General features: G+C 47.3%; 1 pseudogene; it reads right to left on the reverse strand.

Moving 5' to 3' along the window:
• Window positions 1–15,109: 15,109 nt before the first annotated feature.
• On the reverse strand, window positions 15,110–16,758 carry LOC120695421 (annotated as a pseudogene).
• Between the last annotated feature and the right edge of the window lie 760 nt (window positions 16,759–17,518).

Raw genomic sequence — 17,518 nt, forward strand, 5'->3', positions numbered from 1 at the left:
CTGCAAGTGATGCAACCCTCTATCGATCGTGAAACTTGATCCACTCCGGTGAATAGTTCTGAGTTTTTGATCTTAGGGCGTTTGATTGTCTTCAGATGAGCCATGTATTTTCCAAGAGTTTTGGAAAAGCAAGGCTTTTCGGAATCAGAATTTGTGTCGAACTCGACCAAACCAAGAGTTCGGTTTCGAGTTGTCACGTTTCCTGGGTTGTCCGAGTCGAGTTCGAGTGGAGCTCTTTTCTCGTCGAGATCCGCGGACTCGCGGATGCCGGCGAGTTGGGAGCGGGTTTTCGATTTAGGCGAGTTAGGCGTGACAAGGTGGCTGAAAAAGCCTCCCGTTCCATCAGCCGTTCAAGCCCAGGACCCGAAAACGAAAGTCGTGCCTTCTGGCACGCTATTGGTGTTGCTTGACCCGGCCATCGAATTTGTTGGTGAACCCGCCGAATCCCCTACCTGGCGTGCCAGCTGTCGGTGTTTGCCGCCAAGCCTGCTCAGGGATACCCTTAGTGGTAGGGTTTGTAGGTAGAGATCGACTGCTCTAGAACTCGATGGTACAAGGAACACAAAAATTTAGACCGGTTCGGGCCGCGAGTTTGCATAATACCCTACGTCCTGTGTGGTTTGTATTGCCTTAAGTGTTGATGATTGTTTAAAGGGGGTCCCTGCCCGCCCTTATATATCCGGGGGGACAGGATTACATGGAAAGTCCTAGCCAAGTACAGTTGGAGTCCTACTACAACACCATCGGGTAGTTTCCTTTGTACTGCATCTAGTTCTATGCCTATTTGGGTAGTTACAAAAGATGTAAGGTACTGCATCTAATTCTATGCCTATTCGGGTAGCTACAAAAGATGTAAGGTGCATGCGGCGCGACAGGGAGAGCCACATCATCGCCGACCTGGCGCAGCGCTGGCTCGGGCCGCCAGCGTGGCCACCCTGTCGCGCCACATGCACTGGCCCGACAGAGTGTATCCATCGCGCCGGGGCAAGTGGCACGACCAAATGGGCTACTTCCTGCAAATAAAAATCAATACGGGTTAAAATTAAAATATTAATAAAAAAGGTTAAAAATAAAAAAATTCCACATTTGCTGCTGGTCTGCTGGAGCTTGAGCTAGCGAGGGACCGTTCGGTAACACGTACTCCTTCATACCTAGACTAGCACTAGCCCAGCCTCGCGCCCAAAAGCTACGAACGGCATCGCCCGGAACGACTCCACTCGTACGCCGCCGTGTTCGTGTGTTTATCAATCGTTTTCAGTGTCGTATGATCGATTGTGTATCGTCGTACTCCACTGTTGCTGCTCGTTTGATCAGAACAAACTACAAATGCATTCAGACAAACGTACACCATCATTTGCCAACACGAAACACGTTGTCAGACGGTGGTTGGGACGTCGAGCTGCGGCTGTGCGCTGTGAGCCTGCGCGTGAATGCGCCTGCCTGGGCGATGGTTCGATTATTCGATCGATCCCGTCTCTTAATTCTGGTGGCGCGGGTCGGCGTCGGGCTGAATTATTTGGAGCCAAGAACGACGTACAAACCGACGCCGTCCTTGTACCTGCCCGAGGTAACAGTGTCAATTCCAATAGCATACAGGGCGAGGCTGCTTGCTGCTTGCATGTGTCACAGCCCAAAAGGAAAAAAATAAAGAAATAAAATTTTCCTCGCCCGGGCCCACCCGTCAGCCTCCCTTTCTCCATCCCCAGCTCTGCCTCGGCACGACACACGTCGCCACCGCCGCCGGCCATCCTTGGAACATGCGCCGGCCATCCTCGGGCACCGCACGCGCGTCCTTATCCGCGCCGAGTCCGCCCCTCCCCTCGCTCTCTCCATATCCGTGCCCGGCCCCTTCCCCCCCCCAAACCCTAGCTCTACTCCACCGTTGCCGCCGCCACCAGAGCTCCGCCGGCCGCCGCGATTCGCCACCGCCGGTGAGGTTCTCCCCGATCTAGTGCGCGCGCCACCTAGCCCTCCCCATCCTCGACCGGTTTGGGCCCTCACCCGGCCTCCTTCCCCTCCCTGCTGGGCCGCCGGTGAGCTCCTCCACCCGCAACCGCCTAGCTTCGTCGCCATCGCCTCCACCCCGTCCGCGCGCCCTCTGCCCCGCTCCGGCTTCGCCTCGCCGCGCCGCCTCGCGCCGCCGCCGCTCGCCGTGGCCGCGCACACAGCGCGCCCTGGCTGCGCCCCACCACGGGTCAAGGCCCCTGGTTGGCCTTGACTCGGGCTGGTGGGCCGCTGGCCCATGGGTTCCGCCTGTCAGCCTCAGGGCTGGCTGGCCGTGGGGTGCACCTAGCGTTTTAGGGTTTTGTGTTTGAGCAGCAATCTTTCAAAATGCGTAGAAATTTGTGTGTAGCTCCGAAAAATACAAAACTTATTTTGTTGGATTCATATTGCTTAGATATACTTAAGAAAAATGTTGTTTTGCATGTCACTTTGCTGTAAAATTATCTATAGTTTTATATTTCAAAAGAGAGTTTAATGCTTATATATTTTTATATTGCTCTAAAAATTCCAAACCAAATTTTTTTAGAATCCTTGTGAAGTTTAGTTTCCAATTGTGCAACTTTCTCATATGTTTCCCTAATGTTTGTTGAGGTGTTAGTGTGTTTTCATACGCGCTATCTGAAAATGTTTTAATATAGAACTTTTTGCTGGGATGTGATAAAAGGGTGAAACCAGTTTTGTTAGCTTTTCTTTATTGCATAGTATCTGTGATAATTTTCTTGTATTTATTTCGTTAATTTTTTTATGCCTTTTCTGATTTATCTTGTTTCGAATAGCTGAAATTAGTATATTTATAATTAATTATAGGAAAATGTTTTTGTTGCAAAACCAATTTTCTTGGGTTCCTTGTAATGTCCTATTCATGCTCAATTAACTTTGTGATTTATGTTTATGTAAGTTCATTTCTTAATTCTTGCATCGCATTCATGCACTATAGTGACCGTACCATCGGAGGTCTAACCCGTGGAGCCCACCGAGCCCGTTGAGCCTGAACCCGGAGTTCCGTTCACGATCGAGCCCGAAGTTAACCAAGGCAAGCCGCTAGGCATGATTCCTTGCTCCTATTTAATCTGAGTTAGTTAGTTATCTCACCGGGTAATGTTAGGTTATTTATATATGTATGTATTGCATTCTTATACCTATTTTCCTGCATTACCTTCCTTGAATTGTTATCCATGTCCTTGTCACTTGTTAGTCAGTTAATTACTTAACTTGGCTAGATGCTTAGCTCTGCTTAGAATGCTTAAATCGCTTGCTAGGAAGGACTGTCTTGGAGTATCACACTTACCGATAATCCTTGGTTGCACTGGTTCGTTAGGGTAGTGTTGAAGTGGTAGTATCGAGATTCGAGCGGAATGGTAGGGCCTAGAGAAGAAGTCACTTGGGCATAGTCCACTTGGATCGTTTAAGGACCGTCTGTGGATGCCATCGACTTTGAGCACCTTTCCGTGCTACCACATATCCAATACAATGGTATGGATGAGCCAATTACCTTCTTGGACTTGATCATTGATGTGCAGTCCTAAATACTTGGCCAAGGGCTATGTAGGGAGGCTTAGGGGTGTCCCCGGTGAACCTATGTGTAGGAAAGTTTAGAGGTGCCCCCGGTGGACCTAAGTACTCCACGCGTAAGTTAGGTGTGAAGTTCAATGATCGAGCCTCGTTGGGAACGGTTGACGCGAGTATCCCCTTATCCAACTCTGGCCGATTGGGTAAGTCGCATGATCCTCGCATCGTGTGGGTAAAGTAGTACACCTGTAACGAACATGGCACCATTGATGCCATTTCGAGTGATTTTGGTGATCGAATGACAACACAACACTTGGACTAATATGATTGTTAAGATGATCATTCTCAGGCTTTTAGGTTCAAGTGATGACAAAGAGAAAGAGAAGATAGGCGTAGCAAGGCCCGATGGACTGCCCCTACGGGGGTTCCGCTCGAATCTCGATACTACCACTTCGATTCAGGAGCACCGGAAGAACCGACGCCAGGGCATCGGAGCATCCGATGGTAGTCGGAAGAACCGACGCCTTGATACTTTGGTGCAGAAGGGAATCGAAGCCAAGTCAGCCTATAGGCACCGGTTGAACCGACGGTCCAAAATAGGGCATCGGTGCAATGGCCGTCCTTTGTACCAGAGACGATGTCAAGTGCCTAGAAGAAGTTTCTTCAGCACCGGTTCAACCGACGGTGCATCGGTGCATACCACTGGTGTAATGACGTCAGCATCCAGGAGAAGATTCTTTCAGCACCGGTTGAACCGGTGAGGCATCGGTGCATTGCATCGGTTCAACCGGTGGTCTCTGCGTCAGCTGTCAGGACTTCAACGGCTACTTCATGTTGTGAGTGACCGGATGAACCGACGCTACCCTGCCAAGAGGCATCGGTTCTTCCGGTGGTAGCAGATTTTCAGCTGACCGTTGGAGCAACGGCTACAAGACTTGGTGGCCTATATATACGCCTCACCCCGGCCATTTGAAGTGTGCTGGAGTTGCTGAACATCCCAAACACACCCAAGAACATCTCCAACCACCATAGAGCTTCATTGTACATCATATAGGCTTAAGCACACTTGTGAGAGTGCTTAGTGCTTGTTTAGGGATTAGTTCTTGCGAGAGCTCCCTTGAGAGAAGTCTTGCTGCGGCAAGCAACTTGTGATCCGTCGTGTGACCCTCCGTCTTGGTGTGGAGTGGCAACGACACTTTGTGCGGGGGAAGAGGAGGCCCCCTCCTTGGTGGAGAAGCTCCGTAGTGGATTTCGGCCGGGTGACCGAGAGAGACGGTGGCGGTGCACTAGACTCGGTGTCTTGTGCGCACTTGCCTTTGCTTGCCGGCATCGCCTTGGTGGCGTAGTGCAAGACGGTGATCGGAAGAGCCTCGGTGTCCCGTGGACGTAGGCGTTTGTGCCGAACCACGTTACATGACCGTGTCTACTCGGGAGTTTGCATATCCTCTCCCTTACCGCTTTACTTACCGCATTACGTTTCCGCATTTACTCTTTCTTGCTTCCTTTACTTTCCTAGTTAGTTTGATTAGGATTGGCTATAGGTTGCAAGTCTTTTAGGGTAAGTAGAGGGTAGCATAGATAAACCTTAGTCATAACTAGCTTGTGTAGGACGTGTTAGGTTTATCTTATGCAATTAGATTGAGCCCTAGGATAGAAAAGCGATTAGGGACCCTATTCACCCCCTCCCCCTCTAGGGTCGGACACCCCGGTGATCCTTACAACACCCTTGCAAGGTTTGAATAAATTTGAATTGCCGCGCTCTCGGTTATGAGCAAGCTCTTGGTTCGTCGAATTCCTCGTAGAGAGTTTCGAATATGTCAGAGTGGTTCTTGCCACCTTTATGATCATTCATATATTATGCTCTTATTCAACTAAAACCTTTGGGGTTTGGGTAAGAATAATTAATTCTGCTAGGGTTAGGGTAGAGAGTTTATGCCTATGCAATAATTAATTAACCCTAAAGCTTTCATTTGAGCCTTTGCATAATCCTTGCTTATTTTAATCACGTAAGTCTTGCGAGTACCTTTTGTACTCAGGTTGCTTTCTAAACCTAGTTACAGGTGAGCCAGAAGTGGTGTTCGGCCACTTCTACCCTGCTGATCCAGATGCGGGGAAGGAGTAGGTCGTGGCGGTCGTGGTGGTGTTCTTGAGCAAGACACCATCATCTTAAGTATGTTTTTATCGTAGCTGAACTTCGTGAGAGCATGTAAATTCAATAAACTCTAAGTCTCTGTTTAATATGACTTGCGTGAGCCCAAGGCTTATAAGTGAAGCTTGAAACCCACCTATATCGAACTTGTAATATTAAGTGTGTAAAACTGTTCTTTGTGGATCATTGGCAATGTACGGGCTTGTATAACGGTACGTGTGCTTAATTCTGGGCATGTGGCAAATACGTACCGGGGCTACCAGATTTGATGTTATTTTGGACGGATGACATGTCGGTTATTCGTGTCTCTAGATGTGGGATAACACGTGGCACGCTCTCTGACCAGCACATGTTAACTCTCATCTGGATGATAATGACCGGCGGTTCGTTTAAAATAGTATCAAATTGGGCGGTTCTCACAACGGGTATCAAAGCCGAGGTTCCATAAAGTGAACCTAAAATTTGCTTAGTAGGGCGTGGGTAAAATAAGATTTGGTCACTTGCACTAAGATTTACTTTTGTTTAAAATTTGAACCTAAGGTGAAATGCTACCCTTCTTCTTTCATCTTAGAGCTAATTCTCCCTTCTTGCTTCACTTGTTTAATTAAGATATGCTTAACTCCTCTTGACTTTATGAGTAGCGGGAGCGTAGGAAAACCCTTTCACCTACTGGAAACCTTTTGAGCCGTTTACTGGGGTTGAGAAGGTAGGAATCACCCATTGTCCTAAGTGCTAGTAGGAGGGTTGTAGCGCTGCTGGACAATGCGGTTGTTTCGGGTCGTAAGTGAGTGCTAGAACGTTAAGGCGTGCTCACGATGTGAGGAGACGACATGTGCATTCAAACTTTACATGCATGCATACTCTTTCCTGTGGTTTCTAAATCTGTACTTGATTAATTTAGTGTGCTGCTGTCAAGATCTTGCCTAGTTGGTTCTGGGTAATCTTAGTGGAGCAAATCTACTCTATCTCTTGGAGTTACTACTCCTGTGTTGATTGTGTGTTAGATTTTTATCTACACATTGTCTTTCCACCCTTCCTTTGAGTATCCTCTATCTTTCATTCCGGATCGCTAACCGTTTTGTTTATTAACAGGATGGTGTTGCGTTCGGGAACTGAGAGGGATGGTGCTAATAGTTCAGGTGGCAATAACAATCGCAACAATGAGGACCCCTTCCTGAAGCTCCCATTCACCCAACCCTCGCCGATGTCTTGGCTCGGCAAACTGAGCTCGTGGCACACCTAGTCAATCAAATGGGCAATGCCGGCAATCATGGTCCTAGGGCTGAGCCTCAAGTGAACAGGTTCGGAGAATTCTTCCGTACCAACCCTCCCATCTTTCGTGGCTCCAAGGATCATCTTGATGTGGATTTCTGGCTCAATGTGATTGAAGAAAAGCTTGATCTTATTGAGTGTGAGCCACATGAGAAGGTTCTTTTCGCTGCTCATCAACTTCATGATGCCCCTGGGGCTTGGTGGCGGAACTTCAAGGCATCTCACCCTGCCAACCACCGCTTCACATGGGAGGAGTTCCGCACAGCTTTTCGCTCCTTCCATATCCCCAAGGGCATAATGGATATTAAGAAGAAGGAATTTCTGAATCTTACTCAAGGAAATCAGGATGTGATGACCTATGTCAATGCCTTCAACACCCTCTCCCAATATGCACCTGAAGAAGTGGCCACTGATGCCAAGAAGCAAGAATGCCTATATGATGGGCTTTCTGAAGAATTGCAAGACAAGCTCTCCACCACCAAGTTTGAAGATTTCAATGACTTGGTGAATATTGCCATCAGAGCCGAGCACAAGATGAAGAATCTGGAAGCAAAGCACAAGCGCCCTGCTCCTACCTCGGCAGGCGGTAGCTCCTCACGTCTACGTCTGGGGCCTCCTCCTCTTCCACCTCGGGCGTCGGGTGCTCAACCTCCACGTGCTATGTGGATTGTGCGCCACCCTCAACCTTTCCAAAGACAAGCTCCTAGGCCGGCCAATGCCTATTGGAACAACCCAGGTGTTGCCGCAAAGGGTCCGTGCTTCAATTGTGGTGGCATAGGCCACATCTCCAAGAATTGCCCCTCTCCGAGGCGTGGCGGTGCCTTCAATGCACCTAGACCCAATAATCCTCCGCTTCAAGCACCATGTCAAGAAGTCAAGCCACAACAAGCCCCTAAGCGAGGTCATCTCAGCTACACCACCGCTGAAGAAGTTCCAGAGGATGCTAAAGTACTCATGGTCAAGCTTCTAACAAATTCCTACCCTGCAGTTGTTCTTTTTGATTCTGGGGCAACTCTTTCATTCATCAACAAGAAGTTTATGCTGCATAGTAAACTTGAGACGCAAAATCTACAAGTGCCATACCATATAGAATCACTGGGTGGGGAAATCATTGCTAGACACTTTGTTAATGAGGTTCCAATTCTCATTGAGGGAGCTACTTTTCGTGCTAATCTTCTCATCCTTGATAAGATGGGCCTAGATGTGATTCTGGGGATGAATTGGTTGGGTAAGCATGACGGAATTATCAAATGTGGGCCCCGCACCATCGATCTTTTGCACCCCTCTGGGAGTAGGGTTCTGCTCTCTCTTGCCAAGGTGGAATCTTATTTATATGCCATAGTGAGTACCAAAGTCACGGCGTTGGAAGATATTCCCATGGTTTGTGAGTTTCTGGATGTCTTTCCGGAAGAATTACCGGGTATGCCTCCTGATCGTGAGGTGGAATTTGTTATAGAGCTCACGCCCGGAACAACCCCTATTTCTAAACGGCCTTATCGAATGCCTCCTAATGAACTGAGGGAATTGAAGGAACAACTCAAGATTTTGTTGGATAAAGGTTTCATTCGTACGAGCTCCTCTCCTTGGGGATGTCCGGCTCTCTTTGTAAAGAAGAAAGATGATAGTTTGCGGATGTGTGTTGATTACCGTCCGTTAAACGAAGTCACCATCAAGAACAAATATCATTTACCCCGAATTGATATCTTATTTGATCAACTCTCGGAAGCTCATTATTTCTCCAAAATTGATTTAAGGTTAGGTTATCATCAAATCAAGATTCGGAAAGAAGATATTCCAAAAATGGTCTTTTCTACTAGATATGGTCTCTATGAATTCACTGTCATGTCTTTCGGCCTCACCAATGCTCCGGCTTATTTCATGTATCTAATGAATAGCATTTTCATGGAGGAACTTGATGTCTTTGTGATCATTTTTATTGATGATATTCTTATTTATTCCAAGACCCGAGAAGATCATGCTCGTCACATTCATATTGTCCTCCAGAAACTTAGAGAACATCATCTTTATGCCAAATTTAGCAAATGTGAGTTTTGGCTTGAAGAAGTATTTTTTTCTTGGTCATATCCTCTCCAAAGATGGTATTGCTGTGGATCCTAGTAAGGTGCAAGATGTTCTTGATTGGAAGCAACCTTAGAATGTCCATGAGATCCGGAGTTTTTTTGGACTTGTGGGATATTACCGCCGATTCATAGAGAACTTTTCTAAAATTATGAAGCCTATGACCGAGTTACTGAAGAATGGGATCAAGTTTGAGTGGTCCCTAGCCTGTGAAGAAGCTTTTCAAACCCTTAAGGATCATCTCACTACAGCTCCCATTCTTGCTCAGCCAAATATTTCCAAGAGCTTCGATGTTTATTGCGATGCATCTCGCATCAGTCTTGGCTGTGTTCTTATGCAAGAAGGTCGAGTAGTGGCCTATGCTTCTCGTCAACTCAAGCAACATGAAGAAAATTATTCTACCCATGATTTAGAGCTTGCAGCTGTTGTCCAAGCTCTAAAGATATAGCGTCACTATCTACTTGGCAATCATTGCAATATCTATACTGATCACAAGAGCCTCAAGTACATTTTCACTCAATCTGATCTCAACATGAGGCAACGTCGGTGGCTTGAACTGATCAAGGATTATGATATTGAAGTGCACTATCATCCCGGTAAGGCAAATGTTGTCGCCGATACACTAAGTCGGAAGGCTCAATGCAATTGCTTGACCATAGCTCCTCCTCTGCATACTCTTTGTGATGATCTCCAGAAACTTGGAATTTCCATGGTCAAAGAAGGCTACCTTGCTACTCTCACGATCAAATCTATTCTTTATGATCAAATTAAAGAAGCCCAAAAGAAAAATAAGGGTATGGCTCGAATTCGAGAATTAATAAAAGAAGGCAAAACTCGATGCTTCTCTACTGATGATCAAAGAGTTCTATTCTTTGGGAAGTGTATTGTGGTGCCTATGGATCATAACCTCAGGCGAATTATCCGTGATGAAGTCCATAGTTCTCAATTCTCCATTCATGCGGGCAGTACCAAAATGTATCAAGATCTCAAGCAAAGGTTTTGGTGGACTCGCATGAAGCGGGAAATCGCTCGATATGTCGCCGAGTGCGATGTTTGCTAGAAGGTTAAAGCCGAGCATCTTAAACCAGCTGGTATCCTTCAGCCCTTACCTATTCCATCATGGAAGTGGAAAGAAATTGGAATAGATTTCATCACTGGGTTATCCAGGTCTTCTCAAGGGTATGATTCTATATGGATAATCGTGGATCGTTTAACGAAATCGGCTCATTTTCTTCCAGTCAAGACTACTTATCATGCCAAGCAATATACGGAGTTATACCTTACCCGCATTGTCTGTCTGCATGGTGTCCCTAAGAAAATTATCTCTGATCGTGGTCCTCAATTTATCGCTCATTTTTGGAGAAGTTTTCATGAAGCCATGGGAACTGATCTCACCTATAGTACTGTTTATCATCCTCAAACCGATGGTCAAGCCGAGAGGGTCAAATAAATCCTAGAAGATATATTAAGAGCTTGTGCTCTCATATATGAGAAGAAATGGGTTACTTGCTTGCCCTTCGCAGAGTTCTCCTATAACAATAGTTATCAAGCAAGTATCAAAATGTCTCCTTTTGAAGCCCTCTATGGAAGACGGTGCAGAACTCCGATCAATTGGTCTGAATCTGGCGAAAGGTCTTTCTTTGGTTCAGATTTGGTGAAAGATGCCGAGGATCAAGTCAGAATTATTCATGAGAAACTTCGCATTGCTCAATCTCATCAAAAGATTTATGCTGATCGTCGTCGCCGAGAACTCCACCTCAAAGTTGGCGATTATGTTTATCTCAAGGTCTCTCCATTTAAGGGCACTCGTCGTTTCCAAGTAAGAGGAAAGCTAGCGTCGCGCTATGTGGAACCTTTTCGGATTACCAAGAAAGTTGGAGCAATGGCTTATCAATTGGAACTTCCGCAATCACTCTCCTCCGTACACAATGTCTTTCATATCTCTCAATTGAAGAAGTGTCTTCGTGTCCCAACCGACGCCATTGATCTCGAGTTACTTGAACTTCAACCGGGTCTTACGTACGAAGAACACCCAATTGCCATTCTTGATAGTGATGAAAGAAAAGTGAAGCGTAGCTTGGTGAAGTTTGTAAAGGTCTAATGGAGCAATCACTCCGAAGATGAAGCCACTTGGGAGCGTGAAGATCGATTACGTCAAGAATACCCTGATTTCTTTTCCGATGAGTGAGTTTTATTTCTACCACACCCCACTTTCTTGATGAAGTTCATAGTTCTAGATGTTATATATGTGGACACAATCACCATCAAGGAAGCCCTAGGAATGTCTCATCACATCGCATCATCTCTGCCTTTGTGCAACATCTCTTAGATATTTACCCTGTCTAGGTGAATGTGGCCAACCTAGTCCAAGTTTTATCCTTTCCTTCTTGTCTACCTAAATCTCGGGACGATATTTTCTTAAGGGGGGGGGGAGAGTTGGCACAGCCCAAAAGGAAAAAAATAAAGAAATAAAATTTTCCTCGCCCGGGCCCACCCGTCAGCCTCCCTTTCTCCTTCCCCTGCTCTGCCTCGGCGCGACACACATCACCACCGCCGCCGGCCATCCTTGGGACACGCACCAGCCATCCTCGGGCACCGCACGCGCGTCCTTATCCGCGTCGAGTCCGCCCCTCCCCTCGCCCTCTCCTTATCTGCGCCCGGCCCATTCTCCCCCCCCCCCCCACAAAACCCTAGCTCTGCTCCACCGTTGCCGCCGCCACCAGAGCTCTACCGGCCGCCACGATTCGCCGCCGCTGGTGAGGTTCTCCCCGATCTAGCGCGCGCCACCTAGCCCTCCCCATCCTCGACCGGTTTGGGCCCTCACCCGGCCTCCTCCACCTCCCTGCTGGGCCGCCGCCGAGCTCCTCCACCCGCAACCGCCTAGCGCCGTCACGCCGCCCCCTCGTCGCCCGCGCCGCCGCTGGTGAGCTTCGCTGACGTTGCCTCCACCCTGTGCGCGCGCCCTCTGCCCCGCTCCGGCTTCGCTTCGACGCGCTGCCTCGCGCCGCCGCCGCTCGCCGTCGGCGCGCGCGACGTGCGACGCCGTGGCCGCGCACACAGCGCGCCCTGGCCGCGCCCCGCCATGGGTCAAGGCCCCTGGTTGGCCTTGACTCGGGCTGGTGGGCCGCTGGCCCATGGGCCCCGCCTGTCAGCCTCAGGGCTGGCTGGCTGTGGGGTGCACCTAGCGTTTTAGGGTTTTTGTGTTTGAGCAGCAATCTTGCAAAATACGTAGAAATTTGTGTGTAGCTCCAAAAAATACGAAACTTGTTTTGTTGGGTTCGTATTGCTCTGATATACTTAGGAAAAATGTTTTTTTGCATGTTACTTTGCTGTAAATTTATCTATAATTTTATCTTACAAAAGAGAGTTTAATGCTTATTTATTTGTATATTGCTCTAAAAATTCCAAACCAAATTTTGTTAGAATCCTTATGAAGTTTAGTTTCCAATGGTGCAACTTCCTCATATGTTTCCCCGCTCTTTGTCGAGGTGTTAGTGTGTTTTCATACGCGCTGTCTGGAAATGTTTAATGTAGAACTTTTTGCTGGGATGTGATAAAAGGATGACACTAGTTTTGTTAGCTTTGTTTTCTTGCACAGTATCTGTGATAATTTTCATGGATTTATTTGGTTAACTTTGCATGCCTTTTCTGATTTATCTTGTTTCGAATAGCTGAAATTAGTATATTTATGATTAATTATAGGAAAATGATTTTGGTGCAAAACCAATTTTCTTGGGTTCCTTGTAATGTCCTCTTCATGCTCAATTTAATTTGTGATTTATTTTTGTTGTGAAGGTTAATTTCTTAATTCTTACATCGTATTCATGCATTATAGTGACCGAACCGTCAGAGGTCGAACCCGTAGAGCCCACCGAGCCCGTTGAGCCTGAACCCAGAGTTCCGTTTGCGGTCGACCCCGAAGTTAACTAAGACAAGCCGCTAGGCATGATTCCTTGCTCCTATTTAATCTGAGTTAGTTAGTTATCTCACCGGATAATGTTGGGTTAATTATATATGTATGTATTGCATTCTTATACCTATTTTCCTGCATTACCTTCCTTGAATTGTTATCCATGTCCTTATCACTTGTTAGTCAGTTAATTACTCAACTTGTCTAGATGCTTAGCTCTGCTTAGAATGCTTAAATCGCTTGCTAGGAAGGACCGTCTTGGAGTATCACACTTACCGATAATCCTTGGTTGCACTGGTTCGTTAGGGTAGTTGTTGAAGTGGTAGTATCGAGATTCGAGCGGAATGGTAGGGGCTAGAGAAGAAGTCACTTGGGCATAGTCCGCTTGGATCGTTTAAGGACCGTCCGTGAATGCCATCGACTTTTAGCACCTTTCCGTGCTACCACATATCTAATATAATGGTACGGATGAGCCAATTACTTTCTTTGACTTGATCATTGATGTGCAGTCCTAGATACGTGGCCAAGGGCTATGCAGGGAGGCTTAGGAGTGTCCCCGGTGAACCTATATGTAGGAAAGTTTAGAGGTGCCCCCGGTGGACCTAAGTACTCCACGCGTAAGCTAGGTGTGAAGTTCAATGATCGAGCCTCGTTGGGAACGGTTGACGCGAGTATCCCCTTATCCAACTCTGGCCGGTTAGGTAAGTCGCATGGTCCTCGCATCGTGTGGGTAAATTAGTACACCCTTTCAAGGTTTGAATCAATTCGAATTGTCGCGCTCTTGGTTATGAGCAAGCTCTTGGTTCGTCGAATTCCTCGTAGAGAGTATCAGATATGTCGGAGTGGTTCTTGCCACCTTTATGATCATTCATATATTATGCTCTTATTCAACTAAAACCTTTGGGGTTTGGGTAAGAATAATTAATTCTGCTAGGGTTAGGGTAGAGAGTTTATGCCTATGCAATAATTACTTAACCCTAAAGCTTTCATTTGAGCCTTTGCATAATCCTTGCTTATTTTAATCGCGTAAGTCTTGCGAGTACTTTTTGTACTCAGGTTGCTTTCTAAATCTAGTTGCAGGTGAGCCAGAAGTGGTGTTCGGCCACTTCTACCCCGCCGATCTAGATGCGGGGAAGGAGTAGGTCGTGGCGGTCGTGGAGGTGTCCTTGAGCAAGACACCGTCATCTTAAGTATGTTTTTATCGTAGCTGAACTTCGTGAGAGCATGTAAATTCAATAAACTCTAAGTCTCTGTTTAATATGACTTGCATGAACCCAAGGCTTGTAAGTGAAGCTTGAAACCCACATATATCGAACTTGTAATATTAAGTGTGTAAAACTGCTCTTTGTGGATCATTGGCAATGTACGTGCTTGTATAACGGTACGTGTGCTTAATTCTGTGTATGTGGCAAATACGTACCGGGACTACCGGATTTGATGTTATTTTGGACGGATGACGTGTCGGTTATTCGTGTCCAGGGGCGGAGCCAGGATTGAAACATAGAGGGGGCCAATTTATTAATACCGACAATCAGGAGGGGCCACACCTTATTAATGAGCAACATTAGCATTGAGATTAGGGGATTTTATGTGTAGTTACACCAACGTTAGGGGGGGCCATGGCCCTTGCCCGCCCCCCTTGTCTCCGCCCCTGTTCGTGTCTCTAGATGTGGGATAACACGTGGCACGCTCTCCGGCCATCACATGTTAACTCTCATCTGGATGATAATGACCAGCGGTTTCGTTTAAAATAGTATCAAATTTGGCGGTTCTCACAGCATGTGTGCACCGGTGCGGGGTCAACTGTGTCAGTCACTGTCACGTATGTGATAATCACGTATGTGATAATGTGTGGCACACAGACGAGACGAAGACGAGTACGCTGACCACGATACGTCTCGAAAGAAAAGAAAAAAGATCGCCCGTCAACCTGTCAGGTTTGCTGCTGGAGCTTGAGCTAGCGCGGGGGACCGTTTGGAAACAATATATCAAATCTAAGAAATTTGATGCTTGCTATGACACTATTAAGTAAAAAATTGATATTCCTGAATCTCAATTTGCCTCAAAATATTGAGTTGCTAAGATGAACACAATGTTGCCAACAATTTAATATATTGTGCTAAAAATCTTTTACCGCTCATAGCATTCATAGCAATGACGGGCATTAACCTAGTACAGAATAAAGATCGAGCTAGACGTCAATCACGCCCACCTGGCCATGAGGGACATGCCGCCGGCGCCGAGGAGGACGGCGGCGAAGGAGCGGAGCTGGAGCCTGACGCTGCCCTGCAGCCTGGGCCCCATGAAGTCGGCTGCGAGGAGCTCCACCAGCGCCATGTAGTGGAGCAGCCCCGCGGAGGCGGCGTTCAGCAGGCCGACCACACGACCAGCGCCGTGGGGCTGTTCTCCCGGTACATCTTGGTGAGCGCCAGCCCCAGCGCGATCCCGAACGGCAGCCCCAGCGCGATCCCGAACGGCGTCGTCGTCGAGAAGAAGAACACCAGCCCGGCCCTCATCTTGAGGCCGTACTCCGCCTGCAGGATGCAGCCGCCGAGCCCCATCCCCTCGAACAGCTGGTGGAAGCACATGGCCGCCACCAGCGGCCGGATCGTGCACACGCTCGGCGACGCGCCAATGCCCAGGCCGATCACCACCGAGTGCACGATGATGCCCATCTCAAGGACCTGCAGCTGCAGTGCATGTGCGACGATGTTTTAATCCATACTCAAATACGTGGGCATTATCTGATTGGTCGCAATGCTTTCACCACCTTCTACTAGCTGATAGCGAACGTGTCAAACTGCGTTTTCACAATTCCACAAAAAACTTCTAGCTTATAGCGATGCTTCACAATAGTCATGGATTTCACTACGATTTTCCAGCAGAAAATAAAACAATTTTAGCATGACAATCAATCATGAATTGAATTACAAATAACAAATCTAAAGGGTTGTTTGGATCGAGGGACTAAACTTTAGACCATGTCACGTCAAAAAGAGTCTTAATATTTAGAAATATTAAATAAAGTCTAATTGTAGAACCACGGGGCTAAACTGCGAGGCGAATCTAATGAGGTATACTAATCTATAATTAGTCAATGGTTACTGTAGCGTACTGTAGTAAATTATAGATTAATTAAGCTCATTAGATTGGTCTTGCAAATTAGCACCCATTTGTCAAAAAAGTTTTATAAATAGATTTTTTTTATATTTCTAAATAGTAAGATTTCTTTTGATGTGACAGGCGTTAAAAAAATGTGGGAAAACAAACAACCCCTAATTGTACTACTTTATAACTAAGTTCATATTTATTAGTCAGCCTAATTGTTGTTGGTCAAAATCTTAAGGGGTTTGACTTTAGAAATGTGTGCATTGATGTACTTGTGAGATGCATTGATTGCTAGAAATGTACTTGTGAATCACTGTGTTCGGCAGGCTGGAGCTGGAGGCTTCTTGGGCAGACACGGCGAGGTGAGGTTGTTGGAGTCCGGGAGCACGTGCATGTACCCCGTGGCGAGGATGACCCCCGACGCGAAGGCCTTGACGATGACGAAGAGGTTGCGGTCGGGCCGGAGCGCGGGGGCGGAGCGGGACAAGAGCGGCAGGCACACGCCGATCACGCTGGCCACCAGGATCGCCGGGATGGCGATCAGCTTCAGGCGCCGCGCCTTGGGGACGTTGTGGCACGCGCCGTCCATGGAGGGGTTGGCGCAGGCGTCGGCCGCCGGGTCCGGCGACGCCGGCTGCGCACCGGCGAGTAAGGGAGCGACGGCGGCCCGGAGGACGAGGACGGCGAGAGGGACATGGTGGGAATGCAGCTGGGTTCGCGACGACATCTTGATGGCGCACAGAATGAGGAGGATCTGCCGTGGAAATCTAAAACAAAGAGATATGTATACATCAAATCTATCTAAGTAGTTACAACAACTCTCCTGACCCATCTATATTTTTTCCTACAATTATTAGTTTAACACTTCCGCTCAATCTAAGGAGCGTGTGGATTTGCCGAAGGTGCATTTGCCACCGTAGATCTTGCGCCAGGATTGTGCGACCCGATTCGGTGCAGTAAAGTTGGTCCCACCATTACGAACTTTTTTGATACCATCAGTGATGAAGCACGGCGTCCTATTTTTTTGGAAGAACCGGGCCGGGAAACCATCCGGGCGTGGTACTTTCAAAGGGCCGATTTGGAAAAGAGCATTGCTGATTTCCTCTTCGGTGTACGGTTTGCATAGGTCTGCATTTGTTCCGGGGTAATTTTGGGGTGAACAGATCGACTAGTTCATCAGGGCACAAGGAAGGGTCATTTGTAAATAAACTGGAGAAGTACTGTGATGTCATACCTTGCATTTCAATTTGATTGGTGCACCAACTTTCATCTTCTCGTTTCAGCTTACGTATTCTATTCTTCTTAGCTCGCCATTTTGCCTTGCGGTGGAAATATCTAGTATTTCTATCACCTTCCTTTAGCCAATTAATCCTTGTACGCTGCAACCACATCATCTCTTCTCTGTATAGCAGCTCATCAAGGTTCATTTTTACCTGAAGAATTTCAGCTCTGTTACCTTGTAAGGAACATGGCACCTTTTATGCCAT

Source organism: Panicum virgatum, chromosome 2K (genome assembly GCF_016808335.1).
Source record: "Panicum virgatum strain AP13 chromosome 2K, P.virgatum_v5, whole genome shotgun sequence".
NCBI lineage: Eukaryota > Viridiplantae > Streptophyta > Magnoliopsida > Poales > Poaceae > Panicum > Panicum virgatum.